Source organism: Nyctibius grandis, chromosome 4 (genome assembly GCF_013368605.1).
Source record: "Nyctibius grandis isolate bNycGra1 chromosome 4, bNycGra1.pri, whole genome shotgun sequence".
Lineage (NCBI taxonomy): Eukaryota > Metazoa > Chordata > Aves > Nyctibiiformes > Nyctibiidae > Nyctibius > Nyctibius grandis.
The window spans coordinates 67,974,000-67,998,850 of record NC_090661.1 but is presented as its reverse complement, the minus strand read 5'-3'; the positions used below and the strand labels follow the sequence as shown (position 1 = coordinate 67,998,850).

Genomic DNA, 24,851 nt, shown 5'->3' with positions numbered 1-24,851 from the left:
CTACAGGGACAACTTCCACTAGAGCAGGTTGCTCAGAGCCCCATCCAACCTGGCCTTGAACACTGCCAGGGAGGGGCAGCCACAGCTTCTCTGGGCAACCTGGGCCAGGGTCTCACCACCCTCACAGCAAAGAATTTCTTCCTAATATCTAATCTAAATCTTCCCTCTTTCGGTTTAAAACCATTCCCCCTCATCCTATCACTCCATGCCCTCATAAGAAGCCCCTCTCCCGCTTTCCTGTAGCCCCTTCAGGTACTGGAAGGTGCTCAAAGGTCTCCCCGGAGCCTTCTCTTCTCCAGGCTGAACAGCCCCAGCTCTCTCAGCCTGTCCCCATAGCAGAGGTGCTGCAGCCCTCGGATCATCTTGGTGGCCTCCTCTGGACTCGCTCGTCTGGGTGGGAGCTGGGCCCTCCCCGCCATTCTCCCCCCGCGCCTCCATGGCCTGCGCTTCCCCCGCACCACAGCCCGCGGCGGGGGCCCGCACCGCGCCCCGGCTCTGTGCAGGGCCGCCGTGCCACGTGCCACCCCCGGACACCGCCACCGCCGCCACTGCGTCGCGCGCGCTCCCCTCCCTCCTGCCGCCAGGGGCGTGGCGGCAGCGGCGTGACGTCAGCGCGCGGGGCGGGGCGGCCGCGGCCCATTGTGGGCAGGGGCCGGGCGGGCTCCGCGCCGCGCAGCGCAGCGCCGGCAGGTACGGCCGTCCGCGTCCGGGGTGAGTGCACCGCGCCCGGGCAGCGCCTCCGCTCGCCCCTCGTTCGCTCTCGGTGGGGTGTGTTTTGCGGGGGAAGGGGCGGAGTTGCCTTTCTGCTGTGCCCCGGGGGCGCTGGCCGTGCGGGGGGGGGGGTCGGGTGCGGCCGCAGCAGGGCGGGGGGCCGGGGCTTCTCAAGGCTCGGGGGCTGCTTTTCCCCCGCCGTGGGGCAGGTGAGGAGGGCGGGAGCCGGGCCCACGCCCCGCCGCACCGCGGGGCACTGCGTGGGGTTGTCCCCTCGGGCGGGGAGCGCTGAGGCGCCCACCGCCTACCCCCCCCCCCCCCAGCATCCCGGACCTGCGGGCCCGCGGGGCCTGGCGTGCCCTCCGGCCCCGCTGTGGCCTGGGCGGGGTGAAGGGGGCCCCGCCGCCGTGCCCGGGCGGTGCCCGCTCCTGTGGACGCCGGGCAGGGGGACCCCACCCGCGGGCGTGGGATGCGGGATGCTGCTGCGCTGCCTTCTCCATGGCAACGCTTCGGCCCCGGCTCCTGCCGGCGAGGCGGCTCCCACCCCTGCGGCAGCTCCCAGACCGGGCTCGGGCCCCGCAGAAGCAGGACGTGACCGCCCCCCCACCCCTCCGGCTCAGCAAATGGGTTTTGGAGGGTCTCTGCCCCTCCCCCCGCCCATGCCTGCCCACCGGGCACAGCAATTTGGGGCTGCTTAATGGTCTGTGTGTGCCGAGCCACCAGCGCTGGTGTAAAACACCTTGCTGCGGGCACGCTCTGGTCCAACCCGGCGCTCTGAAGTGGGAGTAGGATTTCGGCGTGTCTCGGTGTCAGGCTCCGGCTGCATCAACGGTGGAGGACGAGCAAGTTTGTGGCTTGGGCACCAGCTGGAGAGCTGCAAGATGGGGAGGTTGGGTCTGTCACTGGCTGCACTGGGCTGGAAATCTGGGGAGATTCAGGTCAGGGGGCCTGCATGGGGGAAGGACAATGCCCTTGGTGCGTGCGAGCCTCGGGAGTTGGTACCCACTGCCACTGGCGTGCGATGGCTGCGGTCGGATCCTGCCTGATCTTGACTCGCTTGGCATAGTCATCAGTATTAACAGTGGGGTTTCATCCTTGGGGTCCGCGCCGCTTGTGGATGGCCGTGCTGCCTCGTGCCTCGGTGCCTGTGTGAAACAGGCTTTCTGTGTCTTTAAGTGATCAAGGTTAATTTAAGGCAAAAACAGATGATAATTCTCTGCCTGACAAAAGCTGCTTGAACTGATGGGGCTGCGTGCTGCCAAACTGGGGGCCAGGAGCTCCCCACGGGACGTGGAGGTGGGTGGGAGATCGTGGGGCATGGCCGAGCCCACTTTGCCAGGTACTGGGGCAAGGGGAGCCCGTGGCCACAGGCTGCTCCGGTGGTTTCATCCAGTCCCCAGCACTGCAGACATTCAGCATTGTACAACCAGCTGGCTTCTCCTGGCTGCACTGAGAGGGATGGCAGAACAAGGCTTTTTCTTTTTTTTTTTTTTTTTTTTCCCCACTCTCTAGAGGTTGATTCAGCTACTGCAGACAAAATCGAGGGGTGGTGTGTATTAAGGCCACCTTGGTGAACTGTGATGCAACCTCATTATCCTCCCTTGCTGAAAACAACGTGTGCCAAAGCCTTCGGCATTCCCTGCCTACTCCTCTTTCGGTCCCTCCAGGAGTAAAGCAGTCCTGCAGCGTGCAAACTTTTTTCTGTAAGTGCTGGGGTTCATTTTGGTGTGCATTGACCCCGGAGCCCAGAAAGTCGGGCATCTACCTTGATGTTCCCTGATTAATGAGTGAATTGCCTTGCTCTCCCCATGGCCATATACCGGGGCCTGCCCCTGCTCTGTTGGGAGCAGGAAGCAAAAGCCAAAGTCCACGATCTCTGACCGCCCGACGTGCGACACAGGGACAGCAGGAAGCACTGACACTTCCTGGCTCCGGCCAGCTCTTGGCTGGCATGTGGCTCTGCCGGTGGTGCCTCTGCCACGGCCCCAGGGTTTTTGGGTCCAGCCAGCTGGGTGTATGCGCCACTCTGTGTCCTGGTCTCCGCCCCGGAGAGGCAAACAGGATGGGTGAGGTGTAAAATCTGCGCCGAATCCGCTCCCCTGGGCTTGAAACGGAGTCAAACTGGTCTTGACCTGAGCTGCCTCCTTATCTGACCCTTTGTTTGCAGCAGGGGTGTGGGAGGGAGCAGGAAAGGGATGGCCATGGCAGGTCCCAGACAAGCCCTCCCACCAAGGATGGGCAGGAGCTGGGGGTGGCCGGTCTAACTGGGTCATGCTTATCTCCCTTTGCTTCTGTGCTTTGTTTTGGTTTCTTCCCCCTCTTCTCCTGTGCTGTCATTGCTACAGCTGAGGAACCCAGCACAGGCGAGGCACGGAGCTGTTGGGCAGCCGAGCTCCTTGCAAATACCGTTTCCTGGCCAGCCAGGAGTGCGTCCCCTCTGGCTCCGTACTCTGCTTTCCAGTTTGTGTGTGTCGACCATCGGCACTGGCTTAGTGCCTGAAGGTCTTTGGCTGACACGCTTGTGGCAGCACACCACGTGCCCAGGTAGCAAATTTACCTGCTGCGTTTATAACCTGACCTGGTTGAAAACTGGCTGGGGATGCCAATAGATGCATCACCCAGAGCGGGTGGTCGTCTTCTGCCCATCCTCCTGCTGTGCAGCTACACACCAAGCCGCTCCTACACAGACACTTTTATCTCAGAAGTATTAATAAATGAAGCTTGCCTATTTATATGAGCCTTTTTAAGAGGCCGGCAGGGCTGCCTCGAAGGCTTGCTCGGCACTGCAAGTATTCAGAGCTTTTTTTGTGCGTGCTCTAGCAGTCGATAAGCCAGGGCATCCAGCTGTCAGCTTTGGAGATTGCCAAAGCCTGCTCAACGAGATTTCTGCGGGCTTCGCTCACAAATGGGGATTTTGCTGGATGCTTTGGTTTCTGACGTGATGCTGGTAATTAAATATCTTAACTTGGCTTCGGAAAGCTGCCACTGCCATGGGGTGACTGGAGAGGCCATGTGAAGCAGGATGCTCTTGTTCTGCTGGAATCGAGCATGACCTAACTACGGTTCTTCAGACTGCAATTTTTTTTTTTAAATACACTTTTTTGTATACATAAAACTCTTTTAAAGGGGGAAAAAAATCTTGCATTTTACTGCTGTGCTGTTAAGCTTGCATGGATGTGCTGGGACAGCTGTTCATTTGCAAGCCGTGGCAGCCGAATGCTGTAAAATTCAAATCATGTCCACATTGATTTTTTTCCCCCCATTTAAGACAATTGTATGTGTACTTTTCACTCCTGTACCACAAGAGGCATCAGCTGAAAGTGGTGACCTGGACAAAGGGCTGTAAATTGGGGAACAAATACTGATCCTGACTTCTGTGTTGGTTGGTCTAGATGCTAAGCCATATAGATTTACTTACTCAATGTGCTTACCATACTAAGGGATGAGAGAAACAACTAGTAAAGGATTGGAAAGAAGTTAAATATGCCAGCAGAAGCTTTTCTGCATATTGCCTTAGCTCCCTCACTCTTAATAACATATTTCCAACTTTCTATTTCACGCAAAAAATGAGGGTACTCAGCCCATTGCGAGGTGTTGGGTGTGATTTGCTGTTTGCCTTTGATTCTTCTTTGCTCTCTGCTACTTCTTCAGCCTGAGCTGAGTTGGGAGGAAAGCTGTGCTGGTGCCTTCTTACCCTCCTGCTCTCTCAGGAGATAATTTGCACTTGGTACGTGCTGTCCCTGTGGCGTGCCATAACGTTTTGGATTACATTGAGGAACCAGGACTTCTGGAGTAGCGTAGAAAATCTCAGCTTAGTGAGTCATAAAACTCTCATCTTTGTGGCTGCTGAGAAGAAAACCAAAGGAGGTGGAGATGAGAGAAGTGGCCTGGCACATCATGAAGACGTGGTTAGTTGACTGGAGAGTGTCATGATCTGAGCTGACAGTGCTTTGTTTTGTGATTGGTGTGGCCTGAGCACCAGCCACCTGAATTATAGCAAATTAACCAAATTAACGTGTGAAGTTGTCTGAACATCTGGCCTGTGTTTTCCTCATGGTGGAGTTGGGTGGAGTCGTTCCCAAGGGCATCCCGTCCCACGCTGCGCCCAGGTCTGCAGCAACGTCTGTGCGCTCCGCATGAGTCTCCGACCACCCTGCCCTGTTTGTGCTCCCTGCTGCCTGCACCCCCAGCCCTTTGGGGGATTTTGTTGTGAGTTTGTTAAATGGAAGAGGTTTGTGCTGCTTGGAGCACCTGGGCGAGGAGGTTGCTCCTGGCCTCTTCCTAAATCAGCCAAACGGATGGGGTGGCCCAACCTAGTGGCAATCATTGATGAGTCAGTATTATCGTGACTCAATAAATTACCCAATAAATTACCCAATATATTACTCCTCATGGGCTGACTTGCCTTGAGAGTCTTTCTGTTCAAAACATTGCCTTGACCTGCTGGAGGGGCAGTGTTGGTGGACGGGCATGTTCTCACCCACCACGGCACGCGCCAGCCCGTCATCATGGCAGGGCTGACTGGTGCTAACGCGTCAAACCACCGGAGCAGGGTTGCTTTTTGTGCCTTGTCTCTTCCCAGAGGACATGCCAGTTGCTTTGCTGCTGTTTGGATTTGTCTTTTATGTCGTTTTTGAGTTCTCTCGCTGAACCCGGCACTGAGGAAATGCAGCTGCACGTCCACAGCGTGGTTAGTAAGAGGTGGTACATTGCTGGTTGGAGGCATCCTCATCTTTCTCAACCCAGAGCGCTGAGCTCCCCGGCGCTTGCAGGGCCTGACGGGTGATTGAAGGGTTATTCGCCTTGCTAGACAAGTGGCTTCATGTTTTGCCTTCTGCATTCCTCCACGGGTGAGCATTGCAGAGCAATGCGCTTTCAGGTACGTGCTGCTGACCTGAATCATGTCTTCCCTGTACACGCAGCTTCGCCGCCTGGAAGTCAGGGCTGTCCCTCTCCAGGCTGCTCCGTCAACGTGCGAGTGTTTTTACAAGAGGGTAAATGAAATAACGTGTGGAGGGTGTGGTGGAGGAGCAGCAGAATTGTCCAGCTCTGGCTTCAGTGGTGAAGGCGACTGTTGCTGCTTTTACCACAGCTCCTGAAGGGCCAGTTTTCAGAAACTGAACCCAGTGACCCTATTCCCAACCTCTGGATTTGGGCTGTTGCCAGGAGTTTTGCACTGAGGCTCCTCATCCCTTCTTGCACGGGCCCTGGGTGAAAAGCAGCCACGCCAATGCTTGAAGCAACCCAGCAGCAGCCGAACACCAGTGAGATAAAGAGAGGGGAAGGACCCACTTAATTCATCTGACCTGTGCCTGTCCTCAGGAGAGCAGAGGAAAACGTGATGGGATCTCCAGGTGTTCCTTGCTCCCTGCTGCTCGTCTTTCACGTGGGGCTTTCATGCCCATCTCCCCTTGGCGATGGGCTGGGCACTATGGCAGGAGTGCAATTCAAAATTGTGCCATTCAGAGGCTGGTTTGGGGGGGTTTTGCATGGAGCACCAGCAGCTGCGCTCTGTACCAACATGCACAACTTGGCTATGGAGCTTGGCGGCTTTTGGGGAAGGCTCTGCCGGACGTTGGTTCCTTCGATGCTTCACAGGAGTGAGGATCAGCTTGCCTTCCTGATGGAGGTCCTTCTAGCAAGTGGGGCATCCTCAGAGATTTTAGGATTGAGCGTTTGAGTGTAGACTATCAACAAGCAGGGAAGTACATGTGCCGTTTTTGGACGGGAACAAAACCGCCTGTACCCCGAGGCTGCAGGGCAGGGGAGCTGGGGCTGTGCTCTGCACTTGGGAGCCAGCTTTGCACTGCTTGGGCCAGGATGAGAGGATGGTACTTGTCCTAAAAATCAAAGAAAACTGGAGTATGAGAATGAGGCATGCAGAAGGGCATCGTTCTGGGGCAGGACCTGCAGTCGCTCAGGTTTAGGGTATAAGCGGGAGAGTGCAGTGGGTCATGGTAGTGGAAAGACCCACAGCGTTTTATGCTGCTTGGGTAATGTCCTAGCAGCTTGGTGCCAGTTACGGGCAACCTCTGGTAGCAGCAGATCTTACTTACTCCCAGCTGCAGCAGGGAGGAGAAGGATGGAGGAACAGTCTGAAGACCACTTCCCCCGCCCCAAGCAAGCAAGATGAATTGCTTGCTATGGCATGGCCGTGGAGGCAGCGCAGCCGGGATGTTTTCTGGCTCAGATGTGTTGCGTGACATTTAGCTTAGGCTGTGGTGGGTCTGCCCTGCTGCTGCTCTGGAGTGTTTCTTTTATGCAGTCCTTTCTGGGGCAGCTCTCTGGAGCTGCATGTCCATCTGACTTTCACCTAGTCGTGAAGTTTTTTTATTTTTTTTTCCTGGGTGCCTGTTCCTTGCTTGGCCTCAGCATCTTCTAAGTGAGCAGTGCTTAGAGGAGCTGTGAACTCTTGCGTGCCACTCTGGAGAGTTTGTGGTAGCTGAGGTCCGGTGCAGCTGTTTCCTTCGAGGATGCTTGTGTGGATGTAAGTAACTGTAAATCTGTTTGTGTAAAGCTTTCTCTACCGTGGCTTCCAGGCACCCTTCATGCTCCCATTCCTTCACACTGCCGCTTCTGGAAACCGCAGCACCTTCTCACCCCAGACAGAGCCAAGGACGGAGGAGATGCGGCCGGGAGGTGAATACCCTCGCCTTGCCCCGGCTTTCACAGAAATCGCGTGCAAAGGACGCTTCATTTGCTGAGGTTTTCTCCCCTCCGTTCCCAAAGCGCGAGGAGTGTCTTGGCTGTGGCTGTGTGCCCAGTGCAGGGAAGAGAGGCTGTTCTCTGCCTTAATATCAGGTTAAGCCTTTCGGATGCATGGTGATTTTCAGCTGCCCTGTTTTCCTTGGCACTGTTCTCCTTGCATATCCCGTGCATGACTTTCAGCTGCCGTTCCTCTGCGAAGGGACACTTGCCCAGCTGGCTCACAGACACCATGGTGTTGGAGCTCCTCCAGCTGCAAGGGAGAAGAGCAGCCCCGTGACGATGCCCCTTGGGTTTTCTTCTGCTGTCAGGTCCTGTGGTCAAGGACGGGGCTTCTCCCATCCCTGTTTCTCAGCCTCCGTATGCAGTAATCAGCAGGGTTAAGGCTGTCGGGAGCCTGATTGTTGCTCAGCAGTGCCAGGCAAGCGTCGGGCAGGAGAAAAGCTGAAGTTGCAAATCTGTGCCTGGGCGCTCCGGTAAGTCATGCCAAGGACTGTTTGAACTGCGTTAATCCCCAATGCCTCCCCGAGCAACCTTGTTTACAAGAGCCAGTGCTTCAAATAGGTATCCTGACAGGTATTTTACATAAGCCGTTTGCTTACTCTTTACTCTCTGGGTACGAGACGTTGGTTTTGACACCTCAGACCATGTGCTGCCTCCTCACCCTGGCATTTCAGAGGTGTCCTGCAAAGAGGCTGGAGGCTTTTTGGGGACAACTCAGATCCATTTATAAACTTCAGCTCCTTTTATCTTCTGTGGAGAGTGCTGCCTGGCAAGTTGCATGTGAAATAGCTGGTGGCTCTGGAGCCACAAGATATCTCTAGCCGTGACACGGAATAAAAAGATGTCGAGAAAAATTTTTGGAGCGTGCTAAATATTGTAATCCCTACAGTCAGTTTGCTTTTGGATATGGAGCTGGAAACAAGTTTATGCTCATCGTTTTCTCACATTTACTCTTATATTAAATGCTACTCTTCCATTCACTGGGTTCAACAAAATTTGCTCTTTCTTAAGTGATGCAGCAGTGGTTGTAGTTGTGTTCAAACTGCAGTGATGTGCGATGGGCTGTGATTTGGGTTACGTAGTCATGAAATTGTGCCGTTCCCTTAGTTGGCATGCCAGGACTTTCCTTAGTTGTCATGCCAGGACATTCCTTACATCCATAAAATACAGTATCTGCCTGGCTTTTCAAGCCATCCTGTAGCATGACAGCTTTCAGCATGAGAAAAAGAGAGTAAAGAGGGACTTTAACTTTGAAATACTCAGCGGATGGATTTCCAAAGGATCCCTCGTAGTTGCATCAGAGGAAGCTCTGTTGGCTTTGCACTGGGGATGAAGCTGAACTAGGTGAGATAAACATGAGACAGTGGTGGTGATGTGTCTCACAGCTGTAGCTCGGTTGCCTCATGTCCAGATTTTCGTCCCTTTGCCTTATGTTTTGGACTATGTCTTTCTATTTTGTGGGGAGTCAGGGCAAGACTGTGTCTTTGGGGTCTGGTGTCCCCAGTATGCTGTGGGGTGGTGGAGCAATTAAGGAGGGACCCATCCTTGGGGATGCCAAGGGCTGAGCTATGGCAATGGGCTGTTACAGTGCATCTGGAGATGCATGTTCTTGCTCTGGGAAATTGACTCTTTGGGCAACATGGGGAAGTGGGAGAAAGACCCATGAAAAATGGATGCTCATTTTTCTGGGGCAGGAGGGGGGAACGCCAAACGAAACACATCCAACAGCCGCCTTGTCAGTGAATGTCACGGGGATGTCCGTACCCAGCCTCTGGGCTGCACTCGGTGCTGCTAATTACAGCTTCTCTTCCTGCTGAAAGTAAAAGTTTGAGTCTCTGCACTCTGGGGTTCCCATGGCAGCTTTTTCAGATGTCACCAGCCCCATATCTCCATGCCTGGCAGCCCTTGTCCAAGGCCAAGGACCGGGCTGCCCTCTGCTTGTGCCAAGCCTTGGATTTGCGAGCACCCGTCGTGGCTGAGGAAGGTCTTGGAAAAACACCTCTCTAGCTCTCTGCCCTACAGCGAACCCACCTGCTGCAAAAGGCTCTTGCAAAGATGCTCTGGAGCTTGAGGGATGTTGCTGTAAACGTCCAAAACACACAACCGCTGTCCTTTCCGCTGCTGGCCTTGCTTTCGGCTCTGTGCTGCCAGAGGATCTGCAGCGCCACTCTCCCTTGGGTGCAGCGCTTCCCACCAAGCAGAACTGGCTTGGATTCGGGAAGATAAACAGACCTCCTATGCCGGAGCTGGGAGTCCCGGGCTGTTGCACAAGGGGAGAAGGTTGTAACCAAACGGCCCTTTCATCACCTCCCTGCCGCTGCCGCAGCTGGTTCTGCAGCACTGTAACAGCGTTGCCTTCTAATTTATAATACGCTGCCTTTGGAGGACAGCTTTATTTTCTTGTTTCTAAATCCTTGCATAGCTTCAAGAGGGGAAATTATCACTAACCTTTCCATTCTGCACATGGTTTTGTTTCTGCGCAGCGTTCCGTGTTACAAAAGCTTGTGGGACGCTGCTGTTGGGGATGTGGCGTTGGCCAACCTGTGCCGCACCTCTGGGCAGAGGAGCAGGGCGGTCTCTTACCTGCTCTCCTGGGGTACTTGGTGCTTTCCCAGCACTGTCCCTTGTGCCCGCACCGCATTGAGGAGCCGGCTCGACTGTCGGGGTACGGCTGGTTCGGTTCACAGCACCGGGGCTTCGGCTGCCAAAGCGCTCGTGGTCCCGGCTCCTCGGGGCAGACTCCGTGTCACGCAGCGCCCAGCACAGATGGATGATAACCGCTGGCCAGTGCTGGTCTAACCCCAAGCCTATTAAAAGCCCACAGGACAGAGTCTTCCCCTTCCTCCTTCTGCTTCCTCCCCCTCCCTCCCTTTTCAACACCAGGTTTTTGAATAAATCATCTAGGATGTGATCACACAGGAAACTTGGGGTTTTAAAAGGTTTTTTTTACAGCTAAGTTAGGAAGTGAATTCCGCTCTCCGGGGTTTCAGTCCTGTGCTTTTTAATCACGAGGTTCTCCATCCTTTCTACTCCGTCACTTGTGACATGACATCTCCTCGGCTGCATAAGCTTTTCCCCTGCTTCTGCCTGTCTGCAGAAACAATAGCTGCTGGAAATGCTTGCTCTTCAAGAACCCGAAATGGATGTGGATTGCCTGTGGAAAATGCAGATTTGATCTACATTAGGTCTTTTTGTTGTTTTGTTTACCACTTGGTTATCCTTTTCCTTCAAAGAAAAGCAAAGCCCTTGTCCTTGCAGAATTCATCGCTTCTGATGTGTTACTTGCTGGAAGTAACATGCCCAAAATACTGCATTCCTTTGTGCGTCTTTATTTTCTTTTTCTTTGTCGGTGGGAGCTTAGGGAGTATAATGGGCAGATTAGCAACTGTATTTGTGGAGTAACCCATCTTTGTGCAGGTCTGGCTAGAAACCAATTAAGCTTGTCTTGATCTCTAAATGAGATTTTTGTCGAACGCCTTCCCCGACTGCTTTTTGCATCCATTAATAGCGGGGTGGGATGAAAACAGCTGAATGCGTAAAGATCGCGTGTTGAATGAGCAGAGAGGCGTTGGTTGCGGGGAGGTTCCCCGGGACGCATGCGAACCGCTGCCTCTTTGTGCGGTGGTTTTGTAGCTCCGGTTCTTGAAATCTGGGATTCAGTATATTTGGCTGCTGTTGTGCAAACCTGTCTGATAGCGTGCCTGGTGCGAGGTCGGAGGCAGAGCTGCTGGATAAATGGGGAACATCCCGTGGACTTCATTAGTGTGCTGGTCCCCATCCCTGTAACATCCTCGGGGCGAGACCAGGGCGCATTCAGGAGCTCCTGGTGTCTCTCAGCTGTGGGTCACCCAAAGTGCCTTGGCCTGGGTGTATCCCCCTGGACCTGGGTTGCTTTTTAGCCTGGGAAATCCTCGCAGCTTTCCGGAGGGCACGTTGCATCGCCAGGCTGGGGGACCCTGCCTGGGTGGTGTTTGCTGCCGCTGCGATGAAAACTGGTCTGGGAACGGCACTTCAGTGTGGCGGTTTTGAAGAGAACCGACTAAATAAAGATGCCTTTAATAAACCGTGCCTTCGGGGAACCCTTATATCTTTGTCCCAGACTGTTTCTACGTCAAGATAAGATTGCAGAGCAGCTGGATTTGTGCTCTGCTTTGGGAGGTGTAGGTGGGGGAAGGGCACTGGCATTTCTTGTAGGGTGCAAACATTCGTTATGATCACCTTTATTTGTAAAAGTACTACAGACAAGCAGTGCACAGCCTAATATCTTCTTCCCGGAATCCCTGGCTTCTCTGTCGTGGCCAAATGGTGGGGAGAGTGATCTCAAGGGAAGGAGGGAAAGAAAATACCGGGCAAACCGTGCTCCCTTTGTTGGAAAGGATCCCATTTTCCCCATCCCAGCCCTCTTGGCTGCCACCCGACTGCTGCCGCCCTGGCTCCACGGGCTCTGCTGGCGGCGGGTTATGGTGTGTTGCTGGTGGGATCGCGATGTTGTGCTTGTGCAAGGATGTAGCTGCTGCAGATGAGCCAGACTGTGGAGCTAGGAGGAATAAATCCATGTGAGGCGTGGTCGATGGCAGACGGGAGCTCCTGGCATAAGCAGGCTCAGCTAATTTAATCTGCGGTGGACCCGATCTCTTTTGTCTTCTAGTTGAGTTAAATATACCCTTTGAGTTGTGGTTATGGAGGCTAACTCCAATTTTGATTATGCAAAACGTGCTAACGTGGGATGCAGCTGGCTGCCTCCGAACGGAACCAGGAGGAGAGTGGGATGGGGCATCCCATGGCCAAGACCCTCCTTGCTCTCTCCTGCTAACCTGTATCTGGACCTCGGTCAAGGTGCAGGGTACTTGATAGGCAACTGCGTGGGGATCTCTAGCTCTGGGTTTTTTGGGCAGTGCAGATTTTGGAAGCACTAGGTCTTGCAGCGTAGCCATAAGCTTTCCATCGTCTGTCAGGTTTTAAAGCTTAGTGGCTGTGCTGCCACTACCTGGGCATGGCTGGTGGCTTCAGGACAGAGAAAAGGGCCCTCTCCATCTTTGCAGGATTTCCAAAGGCAGCAGTTCAGTATTTCTGAATGCAAAGGATTAAAAAGCTGTTGGTCAGCGTGAGCAGTAATTGGAAGAAGTTTTAGTCTTGGAAGGCAAAAGGGAAATTAAATGCCAGTGGGGAAATTTAGTGTATTAGTCCAAAGGTACCAGGTGGGAATTTCTGTGTCTGGGGTTAAGATCAGCAAGCTGTGTCTGTGTGCGTGTTGGGGGCTGCCAGTTTGCACCCCGGTCTGTCTGTGTTAGTGCTCTGCCAGAGCTGCTGGATGGGTCTCTGGTTGCTTTATCTCCCGAGGTTTATCTTATGTGACAGCACCTCAGATTCTGCTGTGTTTGGCCCCACGAGAGTCCTCGAAAGACCAAAAAGACACAGCAGGTACAAAGCGCTGCTGCATCTTCTCTGGGGTGCCAGCCTCAAAGCTGAGAGGTGCTTTATCTTTTCATCTTTCTCTATTGCAGGCTTCAAAATAGCCAAGAAAGCAGTTCGTCAGGAGAGCTTTAACGAAATGTGGCTTCAGGGTCTCCAATATGGGCAACTTCTGAGTTAAAAACCTGGTGACGGTCACGCAAGTGACTTGTGCCTGTGTTTGCTGTCGGCTGGCAAACCCCTGTTAGCCGTTTGCTTATCTGCAGTGTGTGACCAGCTGATCCTAGAGCAGCTGGATTTAACCCCCTTATCTGCCTGCCATGCCGCCCTGCTGCTCTCGCCCACTCCTCTGCCCCGGCGTGCCGGGAGGAGCCTGCATGGTCTCAGCCACGGCTGGAGGTGGGGGCTTCCAGGGGAAATGGGTGTTTGCCCTCTGTGGGATGATTGATTGCTTCTGTTTTTAAAAAAAAAAAACAACCCAAACAACTCCTGGAGAGGGATAATTAAGCTGATTGATGTGTTTAAGTGAATGAGTTTCCCTTTAATTTTAAAAAAAAATCATCATGGTACCTAAAAGAATGAGCTACTGACCTGCTTTACCCCTGATTTATCCCTGATTTGGCTTACACATGGAGAGGGGAGGCAAATTTTAGATAAAAGTAGGGGGAATCAGCTTTACCCTTGAAAGACCAACTCCTCGACTTCTGTGACAATGCCTGAGTTTGTTGGTTGAGAAAAGCAGAGATCCACTTTCCGAGGGCAGGGCGGTTTGTGCTTTCCCGGTGTCTCAGGAGCGGAGCAGCGCTCGTAGTCCGAAGAAGGTGCCCTGGCGAGGGCAAAAACCACAGCGGGTGGTGCCATGTCCTCAGCCCTCTGCCCCTTCATCCCCGCAGCGTTTGCTGGAGTTGGCTCCAGCCCTTCACTCTGCCTCTCCTCTTTGCCATTTCAAATAATTTCCAGTGAGTGAAGAGGTGGGTATTTGCTGGCTGCATATTCCTGCGTTGCACTGACTTTAAAGGTGTATCAGTGCGTGTTCTGTATTGCTTCAGGTGTGCATGAGCAGCAGCTGAAGGGAAGTGCCCAGTGCTCAGGGATGCTCACGGGCTCACCTGCCTCATCTGGGTGCCAGCTGTTCTGCGGTGAGAGCGCAGAGCTCGTTTTAGGGCTGCAGCAGAGAATGATAGTCCCCGAACGCTGCTGTGCTTGTCCTCAAAGATTTTCATGATGAGGGTGACTTCTGAGGCGGCACAACCAAAAAGTGCTTGGACCCGACAGCCAGGAGTGAAAGGACCTGCACAAAGCACACGTGTCAGCGCGTTCCCCCTCTCGCCTGGGGTGGGAAGGGCTGACAGGGCTTGCAGCCTTTCCAGCTCTGAGCACTGCAGTGTTATTTCTTGTACCCCTGAGAGCTGTGAGCAGTGGCCGGTGCCCTCCGTTTCGATCACCCTCTCTGGGGTCTCTGTGAAACTGCGCTCGTGTCTGATGCTCCCCAGTGCTGCGCACGGCCGGTCTGCTGCGAAGCGGACATTTGTGAATTCTGCAGAGCTACAAATCCATTGATTGTTTTTTTTAATTCTCTATAAAGGTGCCGTTTTCTCCCCACCACCCCCAAATAGCAGGGTGAGGGCAGGTGGTCCATCCAGGGTGGTGGTTCCCGGTCCCTGAGGCAGAAGGATGCTGCGGAGCCAGGAGCCGTGCTCTGGGGCTGGGAGGAGGGACGGTGTCACACCAGGGATGCGAAACCCTTTAGCATTTTATTCCGCACGTGGGAATGGCAACCCCTCGATGGCGAGTTAAGTGAATAGATGTGACCAGACACGTTTGTTTATCAAAATACTAATCAGTGCCGGAGGGACTGGGGTGTGTTTTGGGGAGTGAGTGAGGCAGCGTGGCGGGGCGTGGGTGACTGCGAGCAATGGGGACCGCAAACACAGCTGTGTGTGCCTGCGCGCCCTGACAACTTGCACTCGTTGCTGCTGGGAGTCCCTGCCTCAGATTGCTGCCAGAGATGCGGTACCCTTTATTAATCTGCAGAGATAATTGTAGTTTTGAAGTTACCAGCGGGGGAGTTTGCATGAGGCAGAGGCGTTCCTAGAAGACCTCCGCAGGTACCGTCCTGGAGGCATCCAATGTGACTCAGCGTCTTTGCTGATGGTTTTTTAAAGTAGCTCTCAAATTGGCACTGATTGTAAAAACTAGGAGACGATCTGAAGATAGGGATGCTGGGAAGTGATCCCAGGAGGTGATTTGGAGCTGTGGAAAGCGGTTTGAGCTGTGATCAGCTGCGACCGTTCCTGCCCAAGGCAGTCTGGGAGCAGGGCTGCTGCTGAGCCCGCGGTGGAAGGGCAGCGCCTGGCCCTGCCCTCGGTGTTTGACGGGGCTGGTTTGACTAATGAGGGTGCGGGGAAGTGCTACACGTGAATAAAAGCTGGGGAAATGCTTCATGCTGGGGGAATGCGAGCACTCCTCTCGCCTTTTCATCAAGAAGCTAAAAAATGTGAGCATGTCTCGCTTTGTCAGGGGGTGGTGGTGGGCATCCAGTGGCTCATCAGTCCAGCAAACAGCCTGCGTCTAGAAGCCAAAGCCAGATGCGTGCTATCCAGAGCGTGGCACAGGTACATGTGGGTATTTAGTTATTTTTCAGCTTCCGTTAACTCCTGGAACAAACACTCCAGTTCTGAGCTCCGCACTTCAAGAAAGATGTTGAGGTGTTGGAGCGAGTCCAGAGGAGGGCGACCAAGCTGGTGAAGGGTCTGGAGGGTCTGACCTACGAGGAGCGGCTGAGGGAGCTGGGGTTGTTTAGCCTGGAGAAGAGGAGGCTCAGAGGTGACCTTATTGCAGTCTACAACTACCTGAAGGGAGGTTGTAGTGAAGCGGGAGTCGGCCTCTTCTTCCGGGCAGCTAGCGATAGGACAAGAGGACACAGCCTCAAGCTTTGCCAGGGAAGGTTCAGGTTGGACATTAGGAAGAATTTCTTTTCAGAAAGGGTTATTAGCCATTGGAAGGGGCTGCCCAGGGAGGTGGTGGAGTCACCATCTCTGGATGTGTTTAAGAAAAGACTGGACATGGCACTTAGTGCCATGGTCTAGTTGACAGGGTGGTGTCAGGGCAATGGTTGGACTCGATGATCCCTGAGGTCTCTTCCAACCTGTTTGATTCTGTGTGATTCTGTGAAAATTACAGCATCCTGGGTCCAGACCACTGTTAGCCCTGAGAGGGAGACTGAGCTTGATGAAAGTGCATTCAGCCAAGCAGCATTTTTAGCTGCTTGCTTGCAAAATAATCCATCAGGTCTGCCTGATGTGGGGCAGAGAGGTGGGGACCGGGTGAGATATGGCACGGTGTGCATGGCACTGGGTGGTCCACTCTGACCTCTTTCATCCTCTCTCAGCCCTGTGAAGCCCTATTAGAAGTGTCTGCTCCAAAAGAGTGGTTTCTTCTGGAGTATGGGACTGAAATGATAGCGCTGTAGCCTGTCACCGCTGAGGATAGCCCTCGTTTTGTCTTGTCCCATTGATCTGAATGAGGTAATTTATAAGGTCATTTTCCATAAATCAATAAATCCGTGCTTGCTGCTGTGCCTGGGAGGTTTAATTTGCCCTAGATACTGCACTGAGTGTCGCTGTCCTGAATTGCACTGTGAAGTCCTGCTCTTTGGGAGAGAATGGAGATATGGCTAGATCCTCCAGGAACACGCTGCGGGTGGCTGATAGTGCCTGGTCCCTCTTAACTGTGCATCTCCCAATGTGGGCTAAAGCAGTTAGGGAGGGTGTAGGTGCAATAATTTCTCTAGGTATGTGTGTGGAGCTCGAGGAATTTGTCCCTTGTGCCAAGTAATTCCTGATGTTACAGGTCTTGGGGAAACCGAAGCCAAAAATTAAAGGAGGGGAGGGAGTGTTGGCCTTTGGAAGGAGACCATGGTGTGGAAATCTTGGTTACAGGTAGCTTTCCCTTGCAGATCTCTGCGTGATGTTTCCTGTAGAGAGGAATTGAAAAATTCCTGTTGCGCAGTGCCACCTCCCCTTCCAAAAACTGTTTTTGCAAGCCAAGGAGCGCACATCTTCTGAAAGCGATGCACGTGTGTTGCAGAAGCCCGCCACAGGATCCACCTGAAAAAAGAGGGTTCAATAAACCTGGCCCTGCTACACATAGAGGTGTCAAAGATAACCTTGAGAACCCCAACCCCCAGCTTGTTTCCTTTGCTTTGTCTGAGCACCGTGGTCTGGTGGGGCTGGAGCAATGGTCACGGGTGGGTTCATCCACTGTGAGGGGACCTTGCTTTCTGCTGCACGCCATGGGTTTGGGGTGTTTTGTTTGCGCTGAGGAGTGAAAGGCTGTTGTCATGTGCGGGAGGTGGTTCCTGACTTGTTCTTGGTGCGTGACAGGTGTTTTGGGGATGTCTGAGCCGATGGGGCATGGCCTGGGGTCAGCTGTCCCTGTAGGCACCCAGAGCCTGGCTCTCCATCCTGCTCCACCTGCCAAGCTGAGCTCCCAGGTTCCCCTCTGCTTCTCCTCCAGAGTGGTTCTGAGACCATTTTGCAGCTCTTGGAGGTCAGAGCTCACGCTGGGAAATCCAGAAACGTTTCCAGAGCCAAACCACGCCATGGCAGGCGGGTGTGTGCCTGGTCTCTGCTTCTCATTTCCTTCATCGCTACAGAGAGCAGCTGAGCTGCACACGGGGTTTCAGCGGGGTGTCCCCTCTTTTGTTCCTATATATGAGAAACATCTGTGCATGTGTTTATGTTTTAAAAAAATATATATATTTTTTTTAACATAGCTGGCTGTGAGCTATGCCACTCGGGACTGGTCTGGTTGGGAGAAGGAGGGATGTTGCTTGCAGCTGCCTACCTGTTGCACTGGCAGCTGTGTGATGGTCCTGCTGGTCCGGCCATGCTTGCACTTGGAAAAAAACCCAAATGTTTACAGGGAACTGTCCCAAACTTGCTCAAACCCAGCTGGAAAGCCTCCCTCTGATGTGAACAGTTTTTGGAGTAAGTCTCGCAGCACCGGTGGTGGGGCCTGGTTGCTGTTATCTGTATCACAGCCTGGCCCAAACCTTTCCACATGTGTCCATTGTGCGTTTTATTGATGATCTGGATGAGGGTATCGAGTGCACCCTCAGTAAATCCACGGACAACACCAAGTTGGGCGGGAGTGTTGATCTGCCTGAGGGTAGGAAGGCTTTGCAGAGGGATCTGGACAGGTTGGATAGATGGGCTGAGACCAATGGTATGAAGTTCAACAAGGCCGAGTGCTGGGTCCTACACTTTGGCCACAGCAACCCCGTGCACTGCTATAGGCTGGGGGAAGAGTGGCTAGAAAGTGGCCTGGTAGAAAAGGACCTGGGGGTGTTGGTCGACGGCTGGCTGGATATGAGCCAGCAGTGTGCCCAGGTGGCCAAGGCACCACCAGCATCCTGGCTTGTGTTAGAAATAGTGTGGCCAGCAGGACCAGGGCAGTGCTTGTCCCCCTGTACTCGACACTAGTGAGGCCGCACCTTGAATACTGTGTTCAGTTCTGGGCCCCGCACTTCAAGAAAGATGTTGAGGTGCTGGAGCGAGTCCAGAGGAGGGCAACAAAACTGGTGAAGGGTCTAGAGGATATGTCCTATGAGGAGTGGCTGGGGGAACTGGGATTGTTTAGCCTGAAGGAGGCTGAGGGGAGACCTTATTGCAGTCTACAACTACCTCAAAGGAGGTTGTAATGGGGTGGGGGTAGGCCTCTTCTCCTGGGCAACTAGCAACAGGACTAGAGGACACAGCCTCAAGCTTCGCCAGGGGAGGTTCAGGTTAGACATCAGGAAAAATTTCTTCACAGAAAGGGTTATTAGACATTGGAATGGGCTACCCAGGGAGGTGGTGGAGTCACCATCCCTGGACGTGTTTAAGAAAAGACTGGACATGGCACTTAGTGCCATGGTCTAGTTGACACAGTGGTGTTAGATCAAAGATTGGACTCGATGATCCCAGAGGTCTCTTCCAACCTGATTGATTCTGTGATTCTGTCCCCATTTTCCTGCATGCTTGCTGGTGTGTTGGGATAATACCCATGCATCTTCTTGTGACGGGGCTGGGTGGGGGCTTGCTGCTCGCCATGCTGCTGCCCATCCTCTGGGACAGCGAATACAAGGTCAAAGCATTGTCGTGCCAACGGCAAACTGCAGCAGCCGTACAAAGCTGTCATTTTAAATAATTGCCAGGATGGCTTCTTCTCCCTTTCCCCCACCCCCATCCCCACGTTCTTCCCTGCCGTCGTGTCCTTCCCCACCAACAACCCAGGGGCTGCCTGGATCTGTTCAGGATTTATGTTAAAAGGGAAATTTTATGTACGTAATTAAAACGTCGTATTGCTGGGTAGAAATGGGATTTGGTGCTTACTGCTGTGACTCTTTATCATGCGTGAGGGTGAACTGATTGATTACTGAGGTTTGAGATTAAATATTCCCCCGAGCTCTGCTGAGATTTAATGTGGTGGTGGGAGGGCAGAGAGAAGGGGAGGAGGAAAATGATGGTTTTCCTCCAAGGCAAGGAGAGCAGGGGAATGTGTACCGAGCACATCCCCTTGTCTTGCTCTGCACACCGTCTGCTGTAACGGAGGCTCCCGACGCTGGTGTCACGGGCCACAATAAAGCAGGTGCCTTACTCTGCATTGGCAGTGGTGGGTGAGCTGCGGGTGGGCTTTGCTGATCCCTCTTACTGCTGGGTCGAGCATCCCATCGCATCCCGTCCTGTCCCCATGGCTCAGCTGCATCCCCACCTCCTCGCATCCTGGTCCTGGCTTGGATCCCTCTGAGCCTGGCAGCGGGGTAGACCTGCTGTCCTCTCCTTTCTCCCTACGAGCACGCCTTATTTATTTATTTTCCTTAATCTCTTTTAATCCGAAAAACCCTTTCTTTTTAGTTTTGATGGGAGGGGAGGAAAAACCCTGACGCGCCGCTCCTCAAGCGCGCGGCGGGAGCCTCGCCGTGCCGGCGCACGTTGGAGGCACCCGCCCTCGCCCGCTTTCCTTGAAGTCTAATTTTAGCTGAAGGCGATGGGATCCCTCCGGGATACGGCGGAGGTTTCCTATCAGCCTAGACCTTAAGAAACACTCACGCAAACAAAAACAACACAGAAGCACTTGGGTTTGTTTGGATGAATTCTTTTAAAAAAGGGTGTGACTTATTTTTCTGAGCAGCCCCGGTGCACACCAGCTTTGTTCTGCTCCAGTCGGGTATTTCAGGTCTTCCAAGATTTAATCAGAATAATTAGTTACTGTCTGTTTATACCTTCTGTTTTTGTTGCAGGGTTTCCAAAGGGCGTATTTATCTTCCAGAGTGCTGCCTAAGTGTCGCTTAATCATTAAGCATCTGATTTCCTCCAAGTTATCTGTCATGCTGCTTGTGTAAGTAAATAAAAAAATAAAAAAAAAAAAAAAGAAGAAGGGAGGGTGGGGATGGTGTTGGTGGATTCTGCTTGGGGGGGTTTGTAAGGATTTTTCCTGACTGTCACTGGTTTAGTTGTGAGCTGCCTTTGGTTCCCAGCCCATCATGCAGCGATCAGAGGACTGTGTATTTGGCGCTTAACGACCCAGCCAGTTTAATGAGGTTGCTTTCAGCCAAGCCTGTGTGTATACCCCACTAAACTGGCAAGAGCTGTGTTACTCCCTGTCATTTCAGGACGGGAGGGGGAAAAAAGGGTGGCTTTACAGAAATAAAGGGCTTTTGCTTGTACAGTTACGCCTTTGACTCTTTAACCCAGTGGTATCCCTCACAAAAATCACAGCTCTGCTCGGAAATAAATTACCACAATAAGTTTGCCAGTATTGGAAATTAGGTTGGTTTTGAGCCTGTATTTGCACGTTTGGTTTGGGCAGGGGGACCAGTGGTGTACAAATTTCCCCTCTCTTTAACACTGGAGATGAGAAGGACAGGGAAAAGCACTGTAGAAGAGGACAGGATGGCTGGAAAGCCTCGCAACGAGGCAGATGTGGTGCCGAACGCACCCCTGGTTCGTGCTTGGCACCTAAACGAATTGCATGATATTTGCCCTTCAATATTTATCATTGAGGGCAGCTGAGAGTGGCCACCGTGCTGATGGCAGTGTGAGGCTGGATGATTTGCTTTTTTCCCCTTGGTTTCCCCTTCTTCCCAAGCTGAGGTGGTAGGGGTTGGTAGAGGTTGCATGCCGGGATGCTGGCTCGTCGGCTGCCCTCACTGCCTTATTTATCATGTCAGGTGTGCAAACTGTGGGGGCAAGGGTTTGGGGTGCACACTTCTTCCGTGATGGGTTTAGATACTTTTTAAATCCAGAAGCAGCTATTGCCATCAGCTCCTCTGCTCTCCTGTGTGATGGGGACCATAAATTTTTGAGGTCAGTAACTTTGTGCTAGCCCTTCTCGGGGATTACGGATGCGCAGCGGGGCTTTGCTCTCCACCTTCCCCGGAGAAGCTCCTTAGAGAGAAGGGACCAGGACGAGTGCAAGTTGGGGCCATTGGGATCTGCGGGGCTTTGGTGGCTTCAGTAGACCCAGTGAAACGTGCTTGCATGGAGGCTAAGGTTGAAGTCCATCTCTTCTTTGCATTTGTTGGGGAGAGTAAGGACAAACCACTGCATTGGGGCACGCATTGGACTCTGCTGTGGCAGAGCTGAAGCCAAGCAGATTTTCCATGTCCTGTCCACCTCACCCAGCTCCTGAGCAACATTTTTGGGAGATGCTTGGAAATCATCTGTTCCCTCTGGAACTGATGTGGCAGCTGTCACAGCTGGCGCCAGGTTGCTGGTGGCCCTCGCTCTGTCTGCTCTGGTGTGTGGGGGGGTAGGAAAAGTCTGATTTAATGGAAATATTCTTAAGGAAGGCTGTCAACCTGATTTTTTCCTTGACATTTTCCCAGCCAGAAAACTGGTGGAGGTTCAGACGCCACCTCCTGAAGCGCTGGGGATGTGTGACGTGCAGTGCGGCCATTTCTCCTGCCCAGCATGGCCTCTCCGGCCGCAGTGAGGGATGCCGGAGAGGACGGGGTGGGTCTCTAATCCCCATCCTCCTGGCACATGCTTGCCCGCTTTGCTCAGCCTTTCACAGATCTGCTTGGTTTGGAAGAGGGAGAGGTGGGGAGGAGGAGCAGAGCTTCTGGGAGTTGAGGAGGGTGAAAGCACGGAGGGGAAGGGAAGCGGGCAGTGCTGTGGAGGCAAACGCTGGAAGGAAAAGGAGACAACGTGTCTTGATTGCCTGGTGCTTTAGAAGCTGTTCAGTTCAATGAAGCATTCACTAGGGAGCTAAATTTGGCTTTTAAATAGCTTTGGAGCATGTGAATGCTCCGTGTTGCTCTCTTCTCCTTTCTGTACCCACCTCTCTTTGAAGAACATCCCCGTGTTAGAAGTCCACCTTGGGACACAGGACCTGCAGCTTGGTGGCCATATGCTTTCAAAAAGCCCTTCTAGCTGTCCTCAAGCTCCTCATCACTCTGGATCGCCCACCCTTTGACTTCTCCCAGCCTGGCCCCTGCAAGCCTTGGCCATCAGGACTGACCACAGGTCCCCTCTCCTGTGGTGGCCACTGCATGCCAGAGGGTTTGGTGCTTACCACGTGGTACTGCCTGGTCTGGGATGGGCTGACTGGTCTTTTGTCGCCTCTCTTTGAGCATCCCTCTTAAGGCAAAGCTGATGCCTCTCTGGCTTTCCTATGCCTTTGCAGGGCTGTGCGTTTCTTCTTTCCTTTCAGCCACCTGAAATACTCCTCCAGGAAACAGGAAGGTGAATTTTTTCCCGGAATATCTTATTTCCCTGGTTGTCCCTTGGCACAGAACTGGCTGTTCTTTGTGTGCTTGGGTGACCTGCTACCTGGTAAAGGAAACTCATAGCATTTAGTTTTATTTAATTCCTGTAGAAATTAAGGTATTTCAAGCTGTTTCCTCTACTTGGGCCCCAGAATAGCACAACCCTGTGACAGAGGATGCCAAAGGTGGGCACAAATTCTAAGGATGGGGGTGCAAAGGATGTTTGCGCTCCAAAAAACTTCATCTCGGTTAAGGGTGGGGCACATTCCCCCACACTATAGCCACCCTTGGGGGACAGGCTGTGTTCCCCCATGCAAGCAGACCGTGTCCACTGGGTGCCACTGAGGTGCCCCCAAGACTGGGATGGTTCCCCTGCTCTTGCCCTCTGCCATGTGCCTACCAGCCACTTCCAGACGTGGCAGGGGAGAAAGTTTGGAAGAAGCACACCCCGTTTTCCTCGTAAAACTCCAAACGAGAGGCTTGGCCTGGTTTAGATTTTAAAAATAACTTGCACATTTGGAAGCTAAAGTTTCAGAAGGGCTCCGAATGGGATAATGGCTTTGATCATGGCAGTCCAAGATCAAGGGAGGGCTTTTTAGGTTTGCTGCATCAGCTGGAAAATATATTGTAGTGTCTAGACTTTATCATCCTCGAGCAAGGCGTTTTTTGCAACTCTACAAAAGGTCTATTCAAAAACCCACATACAGTTGATAGAAGGGCTCCTTCGGAAAGGAGCCTGCTTTGGGTTTTGATTGTGTCCAGAAGCAAGCTGAAAGAGGTGGAGATCAGCTTTGGACTTTGCAGGACCTCTGAGACTCTGCTTTACGGGCACTGCCGTTTCTGATGATGCCATGGGCGTGGGTAGAAGCTGTCGCCTCAGCAGCAGGGTTAGGAGGCTGGGGACAGGGACCAGCTGTGTGTCAGCCCACTGGTCCCTAAAGTGGTTGGTTCTTGCAGCTGAGCACTGCTGAGATGTTGCTGGTCACCCTTTGGCTGCTGCGGTTGGGGTCAGCTACTCAGACCAGCATCTGCCACAACCATCTCAGGTTTGGCTGTGTAATAACCATAAATGTCCACATTTGGTGGTGGACAAAAACTTCAGGATTTCTTGCTTAAATGTAGAAAATGTATGTTTTTCTCTCTTAACTTTCCATAAGTGGGTTTTTTAAATATTTTTTTTTAAATTATTTTATTTTTTATTTTATTATTTTCCACAATTCCAAAGGATTAGAGGCTGAGGAGTGATTTCCTAAGGTGCTTGGAATAAACTGAAAAGCATGCCGTGAAGGTGAGGACATCTGGCCACGTGTATTCACTGTCTCTCTCTTCCTGAAAGCCCATGTAGTGATTGAGCTCCGTCACGTTGGAAGATGCCCCGTTGAGAAAGTAGAGGCAGTTTTTCTTTGAAACACTGTGTTTTCTGCACAAGGGTCTTGAGTGTGTTTTGGCAAGTGTGTCGTTGGAAAAGTCATCGCCAGCCGTCTCCTCGGCGTGTACTGGAACGCACTGTGGATGCTGCACTCAAATAATGGCACGGGCTGCAAATGTAGCCCGAGGCTTTGGTGGAGTTGAAGCCTAGATGTGAAAGCTTCATCTGGAAGCTTTGGAAAACATTTGGAAATGTTTTGGAAAACATTTGGATTGGGGATGTCGTAGCTCCACATCTGGTTGTCTTCCTTTGCTTTGTCCTTGAGAGAGGGAACTGCTGTTGGGTTTTTGTTTTTCCTTTCCATCAGTTACTCTTTTAGACATATTTATTTCCAGGGATGAATCAGAGCAAATGTCAGCGTGTAAACAGTTTGCAGTGTAAAATGGTATTAAAATTGGGCTGTAAGGGATCTTGAGAGGTTACCTTGTTCGCAAGGCAGGGTCAGTTGAATCCATGCATCAAACTGGAAGGCGATCATGTTTGCTGGGAGTTTTTTTCTCATAAATTATCTAAGGAGCAGAGGCAAAAATCTACCAAATAATGCTGTCAGTATGTGTGTGCAAGCCTCCCTCAGTTTATTCAAATCGTTTGCTGAATAAGTGTTGAAAATTAATGCTGGGTTTGTTCCCAGAGCTATTCAAAGTAATATTCCAGAGTAACCTTTTCCACCTTGGCATTTGCCAAAATACTGCAGCTTTCATGGATGAGATGCGTTTACCTATAGTCTGTATTTGACGTGGAGCCATCCCTGTTTTGCCCCATTTCTGAGACAACTAGACCCCAGAAGCCCCACTGGCACCAACAGCAGTTTTTTCTTTGTTTCTTGTGAATTAGATA

The 24,851-nt window shown here is 52.5% G+C and overlaps 1 protein-coding gene across 1 annotated transcript in view; it reads left to right on the top strand.

Moving 5' to 3' along the window:
- Positions 1 to 625: 625 nt before the first annotated feature.
- DAAM1 (dishevelled associated activator of morphogenesis 1) overlaps positions 626 to 24,851 on the top strand; it is a 100,770-nt gene continuing 76,544 nt past the window's right edge. The window contains exons 1-2 of the mRNA XM_068398852.1: positions 626 to 711; positions 20,117 to 20,214. The gene's annotated coding sequence lies outside the window, so the exon portion shown is untranslated. The remainder of the gene's footprint in view (positions 712 to 20,116; positions 20,215 to 24,851) is intronic.